Consider the following 19182-nt stretch of genomic DNA (forward strand, 5'->3'; position numbering starts at 1 on the left):
TATTTCAGGTCGATAGAGCCTTCTCTCATATTAACTGCCTTGCCCTAGCAGCTTTCAGGTAAAAGTAAGAAGATGGAGAAAGGCTTCACTTGGGGGTTGAATAACAGAGAGAGGGGTGAGTGTTACTGACATAACAAGCTGTGGAACCCAAGCTACAGGAGAAGGGATGTGACGTGGAAGAGGACAGCTGGGTTGGAGGAAGTGTCCCCGGGTACTGGTGTCATCATACCTATGTAGGCTGGAAAAGGGATCAGAGATGATGGTGCCCGGCTTCCGAGTGGGCCAAGTGTGGCTTCTGCAGTCTCAGGACAAGCCCGTCTCTTTTTTTCTTTTTGGCATGCGGGATCTTGGTTCCCTGACCAGGGATCGAACCCGCCGCCCCTGAAGTGGAAGCACCGAGTCTTAGCCACTGGACCACCAGGGAAGTCCCAGGACAAGCCTATCTCTTGTTCGGAGGTTCTCCTAGCTCCTAATACAGGCCCCTCCAAGCCTCTAGTGGCCATGCCTAGAGGTACCTGATAAACACTGGATGGGGGCTTTAAAAGGGCCCCCTGGCAGGCTCTGACCTGCACACTCAACCACCGTTGCTCACTTCACTCCAAGCTTCATGGTCCCAGAGTAATGTGCTGGAAACCACTCATGCCTGGCACCATCTGGGCCCTTCTCTAGACTTCAGTCCAGGACCAGGAGGTTCCAGAGACCTATTCAACCATGCATGCAGTTTGGTTTTTTTTTTTTAAATTTTTTTGACCGTGCTGCATGGCATGAGGGATCTTAGTTCCCTGACCAGGGATTGAACCCGCACCCCCTGCACTGACAGCGCGGATTCTTAACCCCTGCACCGCCAGGGAAGTCCCATGTGTGCTTCCTATTGGAACTCAGTATGGACATTGCCAACCTTGGGGCCCCTTTGGTGGCATCTGTGGTGCTCTGAGCACCAGGCTGTCTTGGACCTCTCAGACTTACCTGAGGACATCTTGTATTGTGGATAAATCAAGTCTGGTTTGTGAGCACATCTATAACTATCATACCCACCTCCTAGAGCTTTGAACTATTTTCGTTCATCAAACGCACATACATATGGAGAGGAAAGGAAAAAGCATCCATGTACCCACCACACAGGTTTGAGACATTTGTCACTTCATATCACCTCTTTATTCCAAGCTCCCTTACACCAGAGTGCCCAAAAAGAGGATGGAGCCCACAGGTCTAGAGGTGGAGGCTGGACCTTCCTGGAGCCCCCATGTCCTCAGGTACAGAAGCTTTGATTCAGCTCTGCAGAGAGGTCTACGGTTAGAGACTCAACATGCACAGGGGGATGGGATGGTGCCTCAGAGACCACCAGACAGACACCTTAACTTGCCCCTCAGGAAGCCAAGAAGGCCCAGGCCAGGAAACAAAGGCCTCTCCCTGAATCCACCTGCCCTCCTGTGTATTGTTTAAAGGCAAAGTTGGAGCCAGACCCCATGGAAGCGATGGGAGCCTCGGAGGTTGTTCTCTGGCAGGAGTGAGCAGAACAGGGTTTCAGGAGCTCCTCAGTGACCCAAGAGCACTGTGTTAGTGAGATGGGCCAGAGGTGCACCTTGGCCTTGACCTAAGGTGCCTCCCCTCGTCGAGAAAAACAAAGCTGGTTTTCTACGTCTAGCTTTTATGAGGGTTCCACATTCCTAACATCAGCAGAGCTGCAGAATAGGAGCATCCCACAGAGAGGGGCTCATAAGGGATTAGAGAAATGATTTTCTTAAACAGCTGAAGTTATTACTGTTGGCTTGTGTGCTCTTTATGCAGTCAAAGCCAGGGCTTCCAGGCTGGGCTTTTACCTGTTGGCTTTAGTGGGCACGTCTGAAAGAAGAGCGTTCAGGGAAGAGGTTTTCACAGCCAGCCGAGTGTTCTTGGTGGTGATGGTTGTGGGGAGGGGGTGGGCAGGGGCAACGGGGTTGAGTTTGGAGAGTAACTTTTCTCCTTTACCTTACTGGTCTCGCTTGGGCCGAATGTGAAAGCTGCAAGATGGGCTGTGAGCCCCAGGAAGGGTAGCTGCATTCCAGAATCCACAGGATTTGGGAGCCAGTCTGGAGAGGGCTGGCCAGACATTCTGGGCACAGAGCAACTGGCTGGCTGCTGAGTACGGAGAGACCTGGGGCAAGGCCAGTCTAGTCTATTGGGTGGTGCGCTCCAGGCAGGAAAGGGGGTGAGGGCAGCATGGGTCATGTGCCAAAGGGGAAACTTCTGCCCCAGTGTCCAGGTCGTCTCCCTGAGGAAGTCGCTCCTCACCCCTCCCTTTCCCCGTAACCATTTGAGCATCCTGTTGTTCTTTCTCCATTTCCACCCTCCACTGGCTGGAAATGGCTGTGCTGTGGCCAAGAAGCCCTTGCCAGGCTGAGCCATCTGCTTCTGTCTCACCCCCACCTCTCAGATCCCAGGTTGCCTTTGACCCTTCTGAGGGTCTGGGGCTGGCCAGGGGCCTGGGAGATCCCTGATGGGTGGGCTGGACCCCAGGATTCCAGGCCCCTTCCCCTGCAACCAGGACAGGATGCCTGGTACCACCTTAGGGAACATGTAAGATACGTGCAGGCAGGGGGAGCTGCTGGGGGACTCCCTGAGGGCTCTCCGGGGTGAGGTGAAGCAGAAGGGGCTGGATGTGTGTGGGGTGGGGGAGGGGGAGCTGCTGGATGCAGTAGGGACCGCCCTAGAGGCTGTGCATACCACAGTTATCAGCTGTGAAGGTCTGCACGATGGAGATGGATATTTTCCAGGACTCACACACTGTCAGGGATCCAAGGACTTATGACCAGGAAAGGAAAGAAAGGTGTACTGGGGAGGGAACCAGGCAAGGTTCTGGTGCTGGTGGAGCCAGAAGGGCTGCACAGCTTGAGGTCAAGTTATCCTGAAAACCAGAGGGAGCTCCAGTCCATTCTATAGCTGACAGACAGCCAAGGTCCGGCTCTCCTCAGGTTCCAGTATGTCGACCTGGTGATGGGCACCACCCTAGCTCAGAAGGTCTATGCTGTGGTCTTGGTCCAGAAAGAGGTGTCTCCCAAGAACTGCGGGAGGGTAGTTTGCAGAGTTGATTCTGTGGCCTTGTAAGAGTTCAAACCTGAACACTTGGAGTTCTGAACAATTAAATTTATGAGCATCCCCTCAGATTTGTAAATCTACAAGGGGGCCAAGACGGAGGGGCATGAGTCCCCCAGATGGGTCCATCTCGCTGAAGAAACCAGAACTCTGTCCCCTTTCCCGAATGTGGGTGGACTCTCCTTTTGGTTATCAAAATGTAATAACCCCGACTCATTGTCACTGAAACAAGAGCGGATTTATTAGCCCAAACAAAAAGAGCACTGTAGCCACTAGAATGGCTGTCCTTGGCAGCAGTCCTGATGCCTGGGAGTAACTTACAGACTGCCACCCTGTAGCTTGTCTGCTCCCGCTAGGCTCAGTGGGAAGGAGCGCCTCAGGGGCTGTGTTGTTTCTTCCGTTTCTTCAACACATCATGTCAGAGTCCTCCGACCCGACGACTTGGAACTTGTTTAGGCCTCCAGAGACTTTTACACGTGGTTGCCCCTAGTTGCGGTTCATTTAGGGCATCTCAATTGGGTCTTCAATTTGTAGCAAGCAGGGACAGTAAAGCTGCCACTGGTTGAGTTTCCGGTGTCAATGTTGACTTGACAACCTTGGGCACTGGTCACAGAGCCTGGACTCCCTCCCAAGAGATCTGGGATACTCAGCTCATGTTATTTATTTATTTATTTGGTTACGTCAGGTCTTAGTTGCAGCAGGCGGGCTACTTAGTTGAGGCTCTCCGGCTCCTTAGTTGTGGCATGCAAACTCTTAGTTGTGGCACGCATGTGGGATCTAGTTCCCGGACCAGGGATTGAACCCGGGCCCCCTGCATTGGGGGCACAGAGTCTCAACCATTGCACCACTAGGGAAGTCCCCTCAGCTCATGTTTGATGTAGGTGCTGGGTGGTAGGACCACACAGATCAGACTCCTGTTCTCAGACAGCTGGCTGCCTCCCATGCGGAATTTGGGGCACCCGGTGTTCCAGCCAGGTAGGAGAGCAGTGTGTGTGAGTGGTGAACAGTGAAAGGGGTTTCTCCCCACTCACTCCACAGGGAGAAATGGGCTCGGGGCCCAGACCTCTAGTTTTCTCACTGCTCAGCAATGTTGTGCCTAACCTTAACCCTAAGCCACGCAGCGGCCAAATATTCATGCTTTCCATTTAGGGGCAAAACCGGGCAGAACCAAATAACATTTTAAAGCCAAGTTACTAGAAATATATGAGAAAAGGCTGAGTTTATAAACTAAAATTTGGCTCTTAACCTACAATGATTTCATTGCCATGAAACATTGCTGTTAAAGTGCAAAATAATGAACCATGCTCACTCTGCACTGCAACAAATGAGTCTGGGCAGCTCTATCCAGTTCTGAGACTACAATGAGGCTCTCAGAAGGAGCTGATGAAACTAAAAGCCACCTTTGACTTATAAGCCAACACTTATAAGAATCACCAAGGAGGGAATTCCCTGGTGATTCCAGCGGTTAGGACTTGGCGCTTTCACTGCTGGGGCCCGAAAAAAAAAAAAAAAAGGAAATTGGGCTTATTGAAAGGGAGCTAGGTTGCCTTAAACATATATGGAGAACCCTGAAAGTGAAACTTTATCTCACATAAAGCCTGTCAGATCAGTAAGAAGAAATGAGATTACTTCTCAAAAATCCTGTGATCTCATCAAATTAGCAATTTCCACATCTGCACAGGCATAGTCACAGGCAAATCCAAGAGAACCATGAGTCCAGAAGCTGTCACAAGCTTGGTCCCCTCTCAGGACAGGTCTCTGGTTGTGGGGCTCTTTAAGTTGTTTGAAAGCGTGGGTCATGGACCTCCTCTTCCAGGAAGCCTTCTCTGAAATCCCCAATGCTATATTTTCCCAGTCATCGTATTTATCTCACAAAACAGTTAAGTTTTGCCCCTCCTGGACTGTGAACTTCTATGATATTCATCTCATACCCAACTGTATCTCCAGCACTTGGCACCGCATATAGCAAACAGCAGGCATTCATAAAGTAACTTGCTCACTTATTCAACAAGTTTCTAAGCACCCACCAGGGGCCAGGCATGGTGCCAGGTACTGGGAATGGAGTGGTGAATAAGACAAAAGTGATCCTTCCCCAAACAAAAATGACAAAGGTAAAACATAGACATGCAAGCATAGTGAGGACATGTTGCATTGAAGAAAAATAGTCAAGGAGAACTTAACACATTCTGGAAGGTCCTGAAAATGTAATGTTTAAACTGACATTTGAAGAATGAGAAGCAATTAGTTGGGGAAGAGACCTCCAGGTGAAAGGAATTGCAAAGGCCTGTGGAATTTGACTCATTTTGGAATTTGGAACTAAGGGAAAGCTAAGGGTAGTTCCCCAGGGACTAGGTCATATAAGGCAGGCTGGGAAGGATGAAACTCTTTCTTAAGAGAAACAGGAAATCACTGGAGAGTTTGAGGCAAAAACTTGTGTTTCCATAGCGCTGGGGTGGGGAGGGCAGAGGCAGAGGGAGTTCTCAAGACACTCAGGGGTCTCTGTGTGGTCTCAGAGGGCAGAGCAATGGAGAGAATCTAAGGTCCCCTTCCATATATCTTTTATCTTGATGTTTAATTTACATAAAATACACAGGTCTTAAGTGCACAGTTCAAATTTTCACTTACGTACTGTGCCTACCCCCCTAATCAAGATATAAATACTTTAGCAGGCCCTGCCTCCTCCAAATATAACTACTAAACTCCATCACCAAGGTCAGTTTTGCCTGTTTTTGAGTTTCATGTAAATGTGATCATACAGTATATACTCTTCTGTGTCTGGTTTCTTTCACTTATCATGATGTCTGTGAGATTTATTAATGTCGTGTAGAGCAAGTTTTTTTTTTTTTCCACTGTATTCCATTGATAAATATACCACTATTTATTCATTCTACTGTTGTTGGACATTTATTTCCAGGTTTTGGCTATTATGACTTACACTATGAGCATTCTTACATGTCTTTTGGTGGACATAAGCCAATCACTTCTACTGAGTATGTACCCAACAGTGAAACTGCTGGGCCATAACTATACATATTTAGCTTTAGTAGATCCTGCCCATTAGTTTTCCAAAATGGTTATACCGATTTACACTCCTACCATTAACGTGTGGAACGCTCAGTTCATCCATGTCCTCACCAACACTTCACATTATGGTCTTTATTTATTTATTTTTTTTGGCTGCGCGGCTTGTGGGCTCTTAGTTCCTTAACCAGGGATCGAACCCGTGCCCCCTGCAGTGGAAGCATGGAGTCTTAACCACTGGACCGCCAGGGAAGTCCCAACATCATGGGTCTTTAATGGCATCTCATTGTGGTTTTTTTTTTTTTTTTTGGCGGCACCCCTCAGCTTGGGGATATTAGTTCCCCAGCTAGGGATGGAACCTGGGCCCCAGCAGTAAAAGTGCAGAGTCCTAACCACTGGACTGCCAGGGAATTCCCTCCTTGTGGTTTTAATTTGCATTTTTTGATGACAAAAAGTATTAAACACCTTTTCATACGTTTATTAGATATTTATTAGACAGAACTTATTGTCTGTTCAAGATTTTTAAAATTGAATTGTTGGTCCTTTAAAAAAAACTGACTTGTAATTCTTTATATATTCTGGATTATGAGCTCTTTGATGGCTAATATTCCATAATGCAAGTATCTTCTCCCAGGCTGTGGCTCCCATTTTCACTCTCTTGGTACCTTTTGATAAAACAAATTTTTAGTCTTAATGAAGTCCAATTTCTCTTTCATGGTTATCACTTTTTTCATAGTTATCACTTTTTGTGTCTTCTTTGCCTACTCCAAGGCCTTGCATATATGTCCTTATTTTTTCTCAGAAATATTTTGTAGCTTTGTAGTTTCCAGTGTAGAGGTCTTGCACATCTTTCATTAGATTGCTAGATATTTGATTTTTTGGGGGGGTACTATTATAAACGGTAATATTTTAACTTTTCATTTTCTAATTACTTGTTGCTTGTGCATAGAAGCAAGCAATTTTTGTAGCTGTTGATAATTCACCTATTAATTGCACAGTTTGTAGATAGGTTTGGATTTTATACATACCCCACTGTGTCATGTTAAAAATGATAGTTTTCTTTTTCCCAATCTTTATACCTTTATTTCTTTTTCATTCCTTATTGCACTAGCTAGGACAGCCAATACAATGCTGAATATAAGTGATGCGAATTGACACCAGTCACGAGAGGAGTGTTCAACATTTCACCATTACATGTAATGTACATTATATTACATGTACATTTTTTGTAAATGTCTTTTATTAGATTAGGAAGTTCTCATCTATTCCCAATTTCCTGAGTTTTTAAAATCTCTTTTTGAAAGGCTGAAGACTGTGTGCACACCCAGTTTGTTCATGGGGTGTATAGAGAGGATCCAATGTGAAAAGATGTCAGCCTGCTCCATTAGGTGCCCTGGGACTCATGCCAGCAATTTTTGGGATACTGCCAGCCTTTCCACCAACAGTCTCTGTGGCTCATCATTGCCAGGTCATCTGTAGCTGGCTGTTACAGACATTACTTGCACCCACTAGTATTGGTTCTATACTTCCCTGCCTCCTTAAGTGAGAACAAGGGAAGTTTAAGTTGGGATAATGCAAAAATGAGCATGTCTGACAGTTCCTTTCTATTCCTGGGAAAAGAAAAAGCAGCTATCTTCTGACTGTGCTAGGAATAGACACCAGGACAGTGGCCTATCTCCGTTCAATGGAAGTCTGAAGACTGCAGGATTTCCAGATTTAAACCAAGTAGCAGCTGAAAGAAAAAAGTAAGCTGGCTTAGACACTAGGTATGTTTTGAGTATAAGTCATGACCTGGGATGATGAAAGCTGCAGAGAAAATCCATTGACAGTCTGGAAACCAGACATAGAGAGGCATCTGACCAGGAACACATCCAGGGAGAGGAGATAAGAAGTATGGACAGGCTTGGCATTTCTTGCTTTGTCAAGAAGCCCTTTAGATACTTGCAGAGAATAGGCCTGAGGTTCTGATCATTCACAACTACAGATAAACCCAGTGCCAGGTTACAAGCAGCTCCAAGGCCTAGTCCCTGTGGGAGCTGAGCTGGATCTCCAGGCTGTCTGGAGCAGTAGCAGTGCCCGACACAAATTCACTGCTGCTGAACACCAGCTAGCCACAGAACCAGAGGTGCGCTGCTGCCCTGCTAGCTCACAGCCCTGCGATTTATTTTTACATCTGTGACTCAGAGGCCTAGACCAGGACTGAGGCCTTGGGGAGAGAGAGGCCCTGCTTAGGGGTTGGCTCTTGCGACCAGCATGGGTCTGGCTGTTTGACACCATGATCACATCCATTTCAGACCGTAGTTGCAGTGATACCATTTCCAGTAGGACACAATCTCTTGAGGCCTCCATATTACATGCCTTCTCTAAGACACGTGATATAACCTGGCAGTCAGATTTGTATTCCCAAAAATTCATTCTGGCTACTGCATAGAAAATGAATTGGAAGAGTGTAGTATGGGTGGAGGGTGACCAACGAAGAGGTTATTACAGTAGTACAGGCAAGAGTTGATGGTGCTGGACTTCCCTGGTGGCGCAGTGGTTAAGAATCCGCCTGCCAATGCAGGGGACATGGGTGCAAGCCCTGGTCTGGGAAGATCCCACATGCCTCTGAGCAACTAAGCCCACATGCCACAACTACTGAGCCTGCGCTCTAGAGCCTGTGTGCTACTACTGAAGCCCGCGCGCCTAGAGCCCATGCTCCGCAACAAGAGAAGCTACCGCAGTGAGAAGCCCCCGCACTGCAACGAAAAGTAGCTCCCGCTCGACACAACTAGAGAAAGCCCGCGCACAGCAACAAAGACCCAACGCGGTGGGGGGGTGGGGGTGTAAAAAAAAGGGTTGACGGTGCTTCACATTCGAGTAGAGGCAAATAGATTTCTGGTTCAAGACAGTAAACCAGGGCTTCCCTGGTGGTGCAGTGGTTGAGAGTCCACCTGCCGATGCAGGGGACACGGGTTCGTGCCCCGGTCCGGGAAGAGCCCACATGCCGCGGAGCGGCTGGGCCCGTGAGCCATGGCAGCTGAGCCTGCGCAACGGGAGAGGCCACAACAGTGAGAGGCCCGCATACCCCCCTAAAAAAAAAGACAGTAAATCAACTACAAATGTTCACCTTTTCCTTTAAGACTACATTAAATTGTCAGTAAATGACTAAGATGATATTTATAATATAAATAGAATTGGGCAGGGAGGAATCTGTGAGGTATTTTTTCAACAAATTTCTAGACTGATTAGAGCAGATGAAAGAAGTACGGTGACCCAGGGCAGAACAGAGGGTGCTGCCACCTGGACCACACCCGGGGGTGCCACTTGCCCGAAACTCTGAAATGCTGTAGACTCTGAAGCAGGAGGTACGACAGAGGGCAAGCGTGAGAAGGGGGCTTGAAAACAGGAAAACTAATCTAAGGTCTGTCTGCACAACAAGCAGTGAACAATCTTGTTTCTCACTGCAGTTAGAATGACCTATAATTAGACAACACACTCCTAGGAAAAACAAACAAGTACAAGGAAGACTCTTTCCTGCAGGTACAGTGTTTCTGTGGATCTGGAAACATTGGCACCTCTGAACAAGTCCTCAGAGACCTCAAAGATAATGATCACAACTTAGAGCATTTGTCAGATGACAAATCCTGGCCACACCCAGAGCTCCAGGGCAACTCTTCTGCTTCCTTCCAATAAGAGATAACCAAGAATTGTCAGATATTTGAATAAAGTCTACTACAGGAAGTCTACTACCAAGATTAACCACCTTGGTAAAAAAACTAAGAAACACAAAGCTTCGATTCAACAGGGGTTTTTTTCCTTATTTATTAAAAAAAATTTTCTGGCTGCACTGTGCGGCATGCAGGATCTTAGTTCCCTGACGAGGGATCGAACCCGTGCCCCCTGCAGTGGAAGCGCAGAGTCTTAACCACTGGACCACCAGGGAAGTCCTTCTCAATTGGACAGCTTTAACATTTGAGTAAGAGGGAGATCTAGTGAAAGAACAGGGTGGGTAACATCAAAGAAGTTATCTAAGAAGTAATAAGAGAAAGAGCTAAAGGAAAGACACGAATCTTTAAGTCAAAAGGGTCTACATGGGAGTTCCCTGGTGGTCCAGTGGTTAGGATTCAGCGATTTCACTGCTGTGGCCCTGGTTCAATTCCTGGTCAGGGAACTCCCACAAGCCATGCCGCACCCCTCCCCCCCCCCAAAAAAAGAGGACAAAACACGTCATCTATCATGGGAAAAAAATCAAATTTGCATCAGACTTGGCACCACTGCATGTAAGATGGACAGTCAGCAATTGAGCTAAGAATGATTTTTATATTTTTAGAAGGTTGTTAAATAAAAAAAAAAAAAAAGAGGAAGATGTGACAGAGAACTTACTATCTGGCCCTGTATACTTTTTAAGAAAGCTCCCTAAGTAAGAATTCTAACAAGAAAATGGAAAACATGCATCCAGGAAACTGTGACTCTAACCCAGGAGAGCAATGAAGAGAAATCCCAGGATCCTAAGTTTCCTGAAGATCTCGAAAGCAACATGTTTGTATAACCTTTCGTAGAATGGCGAAAGTTTATAGTACAATAGTCTCTAGGAAAAAAGGAGACTTCATAGACTAAATCAAATGTTAACAGTTTGGGAAAACTTTATTATATGATGAAGGCAACAAATACAAGCAAAAAAGAACATTCAGAAACTCCAGGAAAATCGAAAAGCTGTAGGGAAAATAATGGTCCAAGGAAAAAGTGGTCTAAATGAGATTTGAAAATTGGTGAGCTCAAGAAGAATGGAGTAGATTCCAATTAATAGAGGATATGAGAGAGAGCACAAGAGAACAAATACACACATGCAAGAGCCAATCAGAAATTCTACAGATGGGCTTCCCTGGTGGTCCAGTGGTTAAGGCTCCACGCTCCCAGTGAAGGGGCATGGGTTTAATCCCTGGTCAGGGAATTAAGATCCCCCATGCCGCTAGGTGCAGTCAAAAGAAAAAAAAAATTCTATGGAAAAATATTGTGAACAAAAACAAAACCAAGATAAAATACAAACTTCAGGATAGTGGTTTCCTTTTGGGTGAAGCAGAAATGGAATAGGGGAGTGGTAATACATGGATGCAGGTTGTTAGTAATGCTCTAGTTTTTGGGTTAAGTGACAGGTTCAGTTACTCATATTATGGGTCACACATCCTTTTGCGTGTATTAAATGTGAAAAAGGAAAAAGATAAAGGAAAAACAATCTAAAAATTGAAAAAAGGCAAGGTCCAGTCACGAAGCAAACTAAAATGTAGATGATCTTAAGAAACTGATGGAATCCAGAAAAAGACAATCTATTTAATCTTGATCATAGTAATATATATTTTTGAAAGGTACAGTATTTATGGTTCTAGAACTGTAGAGAAGGCATATCACTTGGCTCCGTGCAGAAGAATTCTTATAAAATCATATCACAATATTATTGGTTTTCAGCTTTTAAAGTCAATCAACATGTGAAAAAAAGGGCAATTTTTGGTGGCGGGAAGAATAAAACATTCTGTAAAAAGGAAACAGACAGGGTTTGTACTAACTACTTGGCTCATCCATAAAAATTACTTACTTAGTTGTAATGAGTATTCCTAGCCGCAATTAAGTGTTACAGTAAGTATATTAAGAGGATACAGAGCAAGGATGTGTGAATTTCTGTGTGTGTGTATGGGGGGAATTAAGAGAGTAAATCTATATATCAGGAGGTCCGTAGTTGATAAACACATGAAAATAACGAAGTAAAGAACAGTTCACACAGGCTCTTCCTACTGACACATTAACAAAAGAGGGGACGTGGGTATGGTGCGCACACATATATACACACACGATCTGGAGAGGGACACTTTCTGGAAGAATACAGATAAACTGTTAATAGTATTTGTCTTTAAGGAAGAGAAGTAGACAAACTCTATACTATTTTGTTTCATTTGTAGTAACTATGCACAGGTATTATTGAATTAAAGAAAAAATTTTTTCCCTTAATAAAAAAAAGAGCTCCTGTAAATAACCAAGAACACTAACGTCAGAGGAGACAAATAAAGATATTTATACAAAGGTCACAGAAAAGGAAATATTAATACCAAACTCATTTAACAATGTTCAACCTCCCTCAAAGTGAAATGCACGGGGTACTGAAATAATACTTTTCGTTCATCAGACCGGCAAACGTACTCAAAAGTTTGCTAATGCTGTACTGGTGACCATATAGGGTAATAAGCACCCTGAAAAACCAGGTGAAGTGTAAATTGCTATAATCTCTATCAAAAGGGACATAGGAATATTTATTAGAATTATGAAGTTATGTCTCCAGTTATCCAGAATCTCCAGTTATTAGTTTATCTTACAGATACAGTCATCTATTTGTGAAATGACTCACGAAGGGTCATTCCAGCACTGCTTGGACTAGCAAAATTTGGAAACAACCTGGCTCCATGTGAAGAGGGTAACTGTAGGTCTGAGGGACAGTGAGAAAAGGGAAGCAGCTTTTCATTGGAAATCCTATTAAATTATTTTTTAACTGTTTGAATGCATACATTAAAGCCTCAGCCAGAGGAGCAATCCACTGAGGAGACCAAACCACAAAGGCCTCTGCAGCAGATTCAGTACTGGAAGGCCAGGCTATTATGTTCTAACTATCAGGGAGCAGGGAGAACCACTCCGGGTTACTGCACTGGCTTCCTAACTGGCCTCCCTACTAATTTATTCTCAACACAGCAGCCAGAGATTCTTTTTATTTTTTTAAATTTATTTATTTATTTTAAATCCAAAGATGTGCATTTGGAAGAGATTCACTGACAGTTGTAGCAGAAGTGCCAATTTTTTGGGGGGGCTGCACCTCGAGGATTGCGGGATCTTAGTTCCTCACCCAGGGACTGAACCCAGACCCACAGCAGTGAAAGTGCTGAGTCCTAACCATTGGACCACCAGGGAATTCCCCAGATATGATGATGATGATTTTTAAAAATATTTATTTATTTATTTTGGCTGCACCAGGTCTTAGTTGCAGCACACAGGATCTTCGTTGCGGCATGCGGACTCTTAGTTGCGGCATGCAGGCTTCTTAGTTGCGGCATGCAGGCTTCTTAGTTGCGGCATGCATGCGGGATCTAGTTCCTCAACCAGAGATCAAACCTGGGCCCCCTGCATTGGGAGTGCGGAGTCTTACCCACCGGACCACCAGGGAAGTCCCAGAGAATCTTTTAAAATGTAAGTCAGATTGTCACTCTTCCATTCAAAACCCTACAATTGCTTCCCATCTCGGAACAAATGACAATCATTACAGTGGACTCCACTATTCCTTCCCTATCCAGTCTCCACTGACACTCTAACCTCACATTCTACAAGCCTCTCCTCCCTCACTCCACTCCAGCAATACTAGGTTCACTCCTGCTTCAGGGTCTTTGCAGCTAAAATTTCTTCTGCTTGAACATCCAGTCAGCTTCTTGAGTCATTTCTCAAATGTCAGCTTCCTAACCTATTTTAAATTCACGCAGCAATCCACCCTCAAGCCCACACACCCTTTCTTGTCCCCCGCTTCTTGGCTTTTTCTCCATAGAACTTAAGCATCTTTTTTTTGGCCACACTACACAGCTTGCAGGATCCTAGTTCCCCGACCAGGGACTGAACCAGGGCCCCTGCAGTGGAAGTGCTGAGTCCTAACCACTAGACCTTCAGGGAATTCCCTTAAGCATCTTCTTAACATACTTTATATAAATTTTACTCATTTCTCTCCTCCCAGAATACAAGCTCCAAGGTTTATTTTGTTCACTGTTGCTTACCCTGCAAATGAACTATATCTCTTCTACATAAGGGCTCAATAAAGATTTGTTGAATAAATAGTTTCCCCTTTTCCACAGAAAATCAGTAAAACTAAAAACAAAGACTAGGGGTAGCAAGAGATGATTGATTGTTAGCATGACTGAGGGCTTTCATTATAAGCCTTTGTGAAGCATTTAGATTAAAATACATGCATACACATCTCTTACCAAAATAATTAAACGTTTTAAAAATAAAAGAGGTATTAGATATATTGAGAAAGTAGAATTTGGGACTTCCCAGGGGCTTCCAATGCAAGGGACGCAGGTTTGATCCCTGGTCGGGCAACTAAGCCCACGCGCCACAACTACTGAGCCCGCGCGCTCTGGAGCCTGTGTGCTACAACTAGGAAGAAGCCTGCGCGCCACAACGAAAGATCCCACGTGCCACAATTAAGACCTGACGCAGCTAAAAATAAATAAATAAAATAAAAGTTTAAAAAAAAAGAGAAAGAATTGATAGAAGTTGGTAACAGGCATGAAGCTGGTGCAGAACTGAAGATAAATGGAGTATCAAAGGTGATTTCCACATTTCCAGCACAGTCGGGTTAGTAGGTGGTGTTACTACATAACTGGATCAAGAACACTGGAAGAAAAGCAGAGGGAAGATCATCACTTCAATTTGGGGAACATTACATTTGAGAGGCTACTATAAGACCTTCAAGCACAGGTATCAAGAAGTCAGATCCAGGGACTTCCCTGGCGGTCCAGTGGTTAGGACTCAGCGCTTTCACTGCTGTGGCCCCAGGTTCAATCCCTGGTCGGGGAACTAAGATTCTGCAAGCCTTGAGGCTTGGCCAAAGGAAAAGTCAGATCCAGACTCAGAAAAGATCTGTGCTAGATAAGTGAATGTGAGAATAACTCCAAGTAGTTAAGGCCAGAGAGAGTATGCAGCTTAAAAAGAGGGGGGAAAAAAAGCAAACTTATCTGGCAGGAGAGGTAACAAGATCACGAAGTTGGTTTTCCCAGGGTGAGGCTTTTCCGGATGTGCTGACCCCTGTGATTTCCCCAAATGTGGGAAACTCCACTGCATAATTTGTGGTAGTGTTGTGTGTGGGGAGCAGCGGGGAGAAGGAAAAAAAGCTGAAGTTGAACCCTGAGGAACATTATTATTTCAAAATGGGGTGACTGACGAATTAGAATTGGGCAGACGGAGGATCTGGCAGCCAGGAAGACAAGAGTATTTTGAGAAGGGAGAGGCAGACTGCATGGAATGCTTCTGTAAAACAAGTAAGAGAGGAAAACTTTGAAAGGCTCACTGGAGATCATTAGTGACCTTACCAAGAACTGTTTTAGCGGTGTATGAAGTAGAACAAGTGGGTTAAGAAGTGAAAGGGAGCTCAGGCATCTAGATAGTTCAAGAGCTAAGGAGGAACTGGTAGGATGTAGGATTCAAGGATAATTTTCTTAAAAAAAAGTCTAACATAATAAATGCTACATAGTTACAATTATAGGCATACTTCGTTTTATTGTGCTTTGCAGATATTGCATTTTTTACAAATGGGAAGTTCTGTGGCAACCCTGCATCAAGCAAGTCTATCGGCACCATTTTCCCAACAGCATTATTTTAAAATAAAGGTACGTACACTATTTTGTAGGCATAATGCTATTATTGCACATTTAATAGACAAAAGTACAGTGTAAATCTAACTTTATGTATACTAGGAAAGAAAAAAATTCGTGTGACTCACTTTATTGTGTGATATTTGCTTTACTGGGGTCTCGATCTAAACCCACAATATCTCCAAGTTATGCCTGTATATATAAATATATGAATACTAACACATTAATATGCTATATAATATGCTAGCATTATAATTAAATGAGAATGGAAAGGATCCTTTATCAAGGAAGAAGTTGAAGACACAGAGAAAGAGGTAATTCAGTAACGGGAACGGTGGGAATTAGGGAGCCAGAGCACAAGCAGTTTTTTGATACGTGATATTTTCTGTTTTTAAAGGACAGCCAGGAAAAGGCTGGATGCATATGTTAGAGAGTGTGGTAAGTGCCTGAGGCAGTTTCCATCCAATGTCTTCTAGTTCTCTTTGAAATGGGTAGCAGGGCCATTTGCTGACTACAGAGAGGTGATTACAGAAAAGTACTAAGTTTTGCTGGCAATGTTGAGGGCCCGGAGAGAGCAGTAATCAGATTTACAGTGGTACTAATGTATTCAATTGTGATTCTCTTCTGCAGGACACAACCCTCCGAGTGAATACTGATCATGTGGGTGGTTGGATGCTTTCAGGGTTGAAGTTTCTCTAAACAAGAGCACGAAAAGCTCAAAAGAGGTGCAAGGGAGTTTAAGGTTATTTGTAAGATAATGATAGTTCAAGGAGTCTAGGCTGGTTGGAGATGGTGGTAGGGAAAGTAGAAGATGGAAGCTAACAAATCCAAAGTAGAAAGGTTCCTGACCTGGGGGTCTGCACCAAGCTAAAAGCAGTTACTGAGCAAAGGAGTGGTTAGGTCACTCTATGTGTGTATGTACTTATTATTTCTTGAGCAAGCCAGTTGGAAGATCAAAGCGTAGGGTGTCTAAATCCATGATTCAGAGATGATGCAGTTGAGGTTGACAGACAAGGTCCAGGTGTGTCTACAGGTTTGGGTGGGAGGAGGTGAGAAGAAAAGGTCACAGGGAAAGGAACAGGGGCCAGGGTGTAGGATGGGTCCAGGAAAGTTAACACAGCAGGCCTGACTCTTATCCTTTATAAAGACTGCTTACAAGTTTGGCCCTTGGCTGACATCTGGAAACTAGGACTTGAGGAGGGTTTCCATCATTCCCAGAACTGATAAGACTGGCTCACTGTGCCTAAACTGTACAGTCAATGATGTGTATTTGTGCTTTACTTCTGGGAGTCTGGGATTTTAGTATGTGCCACACAGAAGATGCCTAAATAACCAGACCCCGATCAAAACCCTGGGCCCTCAGCCGCTGATGAGCTTCCCTGGTAGACAACATTCCACACATGTTGGAACAATTCTTTGCTGGGGGAACGAAGTACATACTCTGTGACACCACTTTCAAAGTCCCCTCTGAAAGTCTGAGCCTGGTTCACTCTAGACTTCGCCCATACACCCTTTCCTTTGCTCAATTTTGCTTTGCATGTTTGTGCTGTAAGAATCATCACCATCAGTATGATTATCTTGCGGACTCCCAACACAGATGGGTAAGCCACACAGATGACATCATATGGAAGGATGGAGGTATAGAGGAAGAGAAAGGCAGGAATAATTTTTTTAAGATGGGAGTAATCAGGTAACCAGGAGAGTGAGAGGATCACATAAGCCTGAATGGAGTAAGTAGGGGTTTTACCAGAAAGGGAGGGAGCAAGGACACCAAGTCTACATCCTGAACATAGTTTGCAGGGCAAGAAATACTCCAGTGCTGCCACTGGGAAGGGTGGTAGGTGGAGCAGCGTCCTTCAGGAAAAGGCTAGGCCCACAGAGGAGGATTAACCCTGCATCTGCTCTAATATACATACCTATGTCTACATCTACAGCACATCATGGTTTGCTAGTACTTTTTTCTTAGTTACAAATTCCTTGCAGCAGCACACTAGTGTGGAGCAGCTCCATAGCTGGGCACTACTATCTTTCACAATATTCAAAGTCCGCGTTCCTCTTACCCACTCTAACTTCAGCTTCTCTTGTGGAGGAAAAAACTGTGCCAGCATTTTTTTAACAGCCAAAAGCTAGAAATGATGCAAATGCGGTATCAACAGCAGAATGGATAAATCATGGTCTGTTAACACAATGGAATACTATACTGCAACGAAAACGAACGGTCCGCAGCCAAATGCAACAATATGGATGAATCTCACAAACACAATGTTGAGCAAAGAAGCTAAGCACAAAAGCATATATGCTGTTTAATTCCATTTATGTAAAGAACAAACAAAGCAAAAGCAATCTAAGCTGTTAGAAGTCAGGATAGTGGTTACCCTTGAGGGGGTGGGGGCTACCGGAAGGGAGTGGTTTTTTTTTTGCGGTATGCGGGCGTCTCACTGTTGTGGCCTCTCTTGTTGCGGAGCATAGGCTCCGGACGCACAGGCTCGGCGGCCATGGCTCACGGGCCCAGCCGCTCTGCGGCATGTGGGATCCTCCCAGACCGGGGCACAAACCCGCCTCCCTGCATCGGCAGGCGGACTCTCAACCACTGCGCCACCAGGGAAGCCCCTGGAAGGGAGTTTTAAGGGGGCTTCTGGGTACTGTTTACATAAGTAATCATGATATGTGTGCTTTTCTGTCTGCATAATCATACTTTAAAACAAAACAGTGCTACTCAATACACGAAGTGAAAAAAGCAAGTTTCACAATAGTACGTATACTATGAATCTATTTTTGCTGAAAAGCACATGCCGGTACAGAACAATGCCAGGTTGAATATATAGCCAAATAGTGTTACCAATGCTTAGCCCTGAATGGTAGGATGGTAGATTTTCTTTCTTCTTTTATTTATCTATTTTTAAAAACCATCTTCCATACTGCCCATATGCTTTTTACAGTGTATTACTTATACAAAAATGAAACTATACCTCATTCCTCTGTAAACTGAAATCTGCAAAGCTCCAAAACCCATTCTGGGACAAAAGAAATGCTATTAAACACTGGGGAATGGAGTAAGGGATAACTGTCACCCAACTAACCCATTAAAAGAAATTTACAAAACAATTTCAGCACAAGCAAAATCCTGAACTGCAATGCTGGGATTTGCATTCTCATCAACAATCCTGTGTGAGGCCAGCACCCGAGGATTATAAGGATTAAGTGAGTACCAGGATAACAGAAGCACACTCCAGACATCTAGTAAACACGTTCCTGTTCTCTGTGCTGGGATGACTGTAAACCATTCACTGGAATTCATTACAATCTCTCGCCTTGGCCCAGGCTTCTCACACTTCCTCAAACTGGCATTCTTGGCTCTCTGCTCTTCCACTCCCAGGCTGCTCTTCAAGTTTAGAGGCAAAGGCAAGACTTTCTGGGCCATGAGCTCCTTGCTGGCCGCTCTCAGTTGTTTCTGTGCACCTAAACTATGAGTCACTCTATGAAAGCCTTATTATTAAACTGAAATATGCTTTGGCCTCACAGAGCTGCTTTGTTTCTTTATAAACCACAATACAGACACCAGTGCATTTTAAAGCATTTCCCTAAAAATCAACATTCATTATGAACTAGAATCAGATTCAGGTTGATTTGGATATGTTTATGAGCTAAACGTGAAAACACTTTTATCAGTCAGCCAAGTCTGTTAAAATACGAACCGAACTGGAATTTAAAG

General features: G+C 44.5%; 1 pseudogene; it reads left to right on the forward strand.

Annotated features, from left to right (window-relative positions):
* Positions 1 to 14826: 14826 nt before the first annotated feature.
* Positions 14827 to 14973, forward strand: LOC132510569 (U1 spliceosomal RNA; annotated as a pseudogene).
* The last annotated feature ends 4209 nt before the right edge of the window (positions 14974 to 19182 follow it).

This window comes from Lagenorhynchus albirostris, chromosome 19 (assembly GCF_949774975.1).
Source record: "Lagenorhynchus albirostris chromosome 19, mLagAlb1.1, whole genome shotgun sequence".
Lineage (NCBI taxonomy): Eukaryota > Metazoa > Chordata > Mammalia > Artiodactyla > Delphinidae > Lagenorhynchus > Lagenorhynchus albirostris.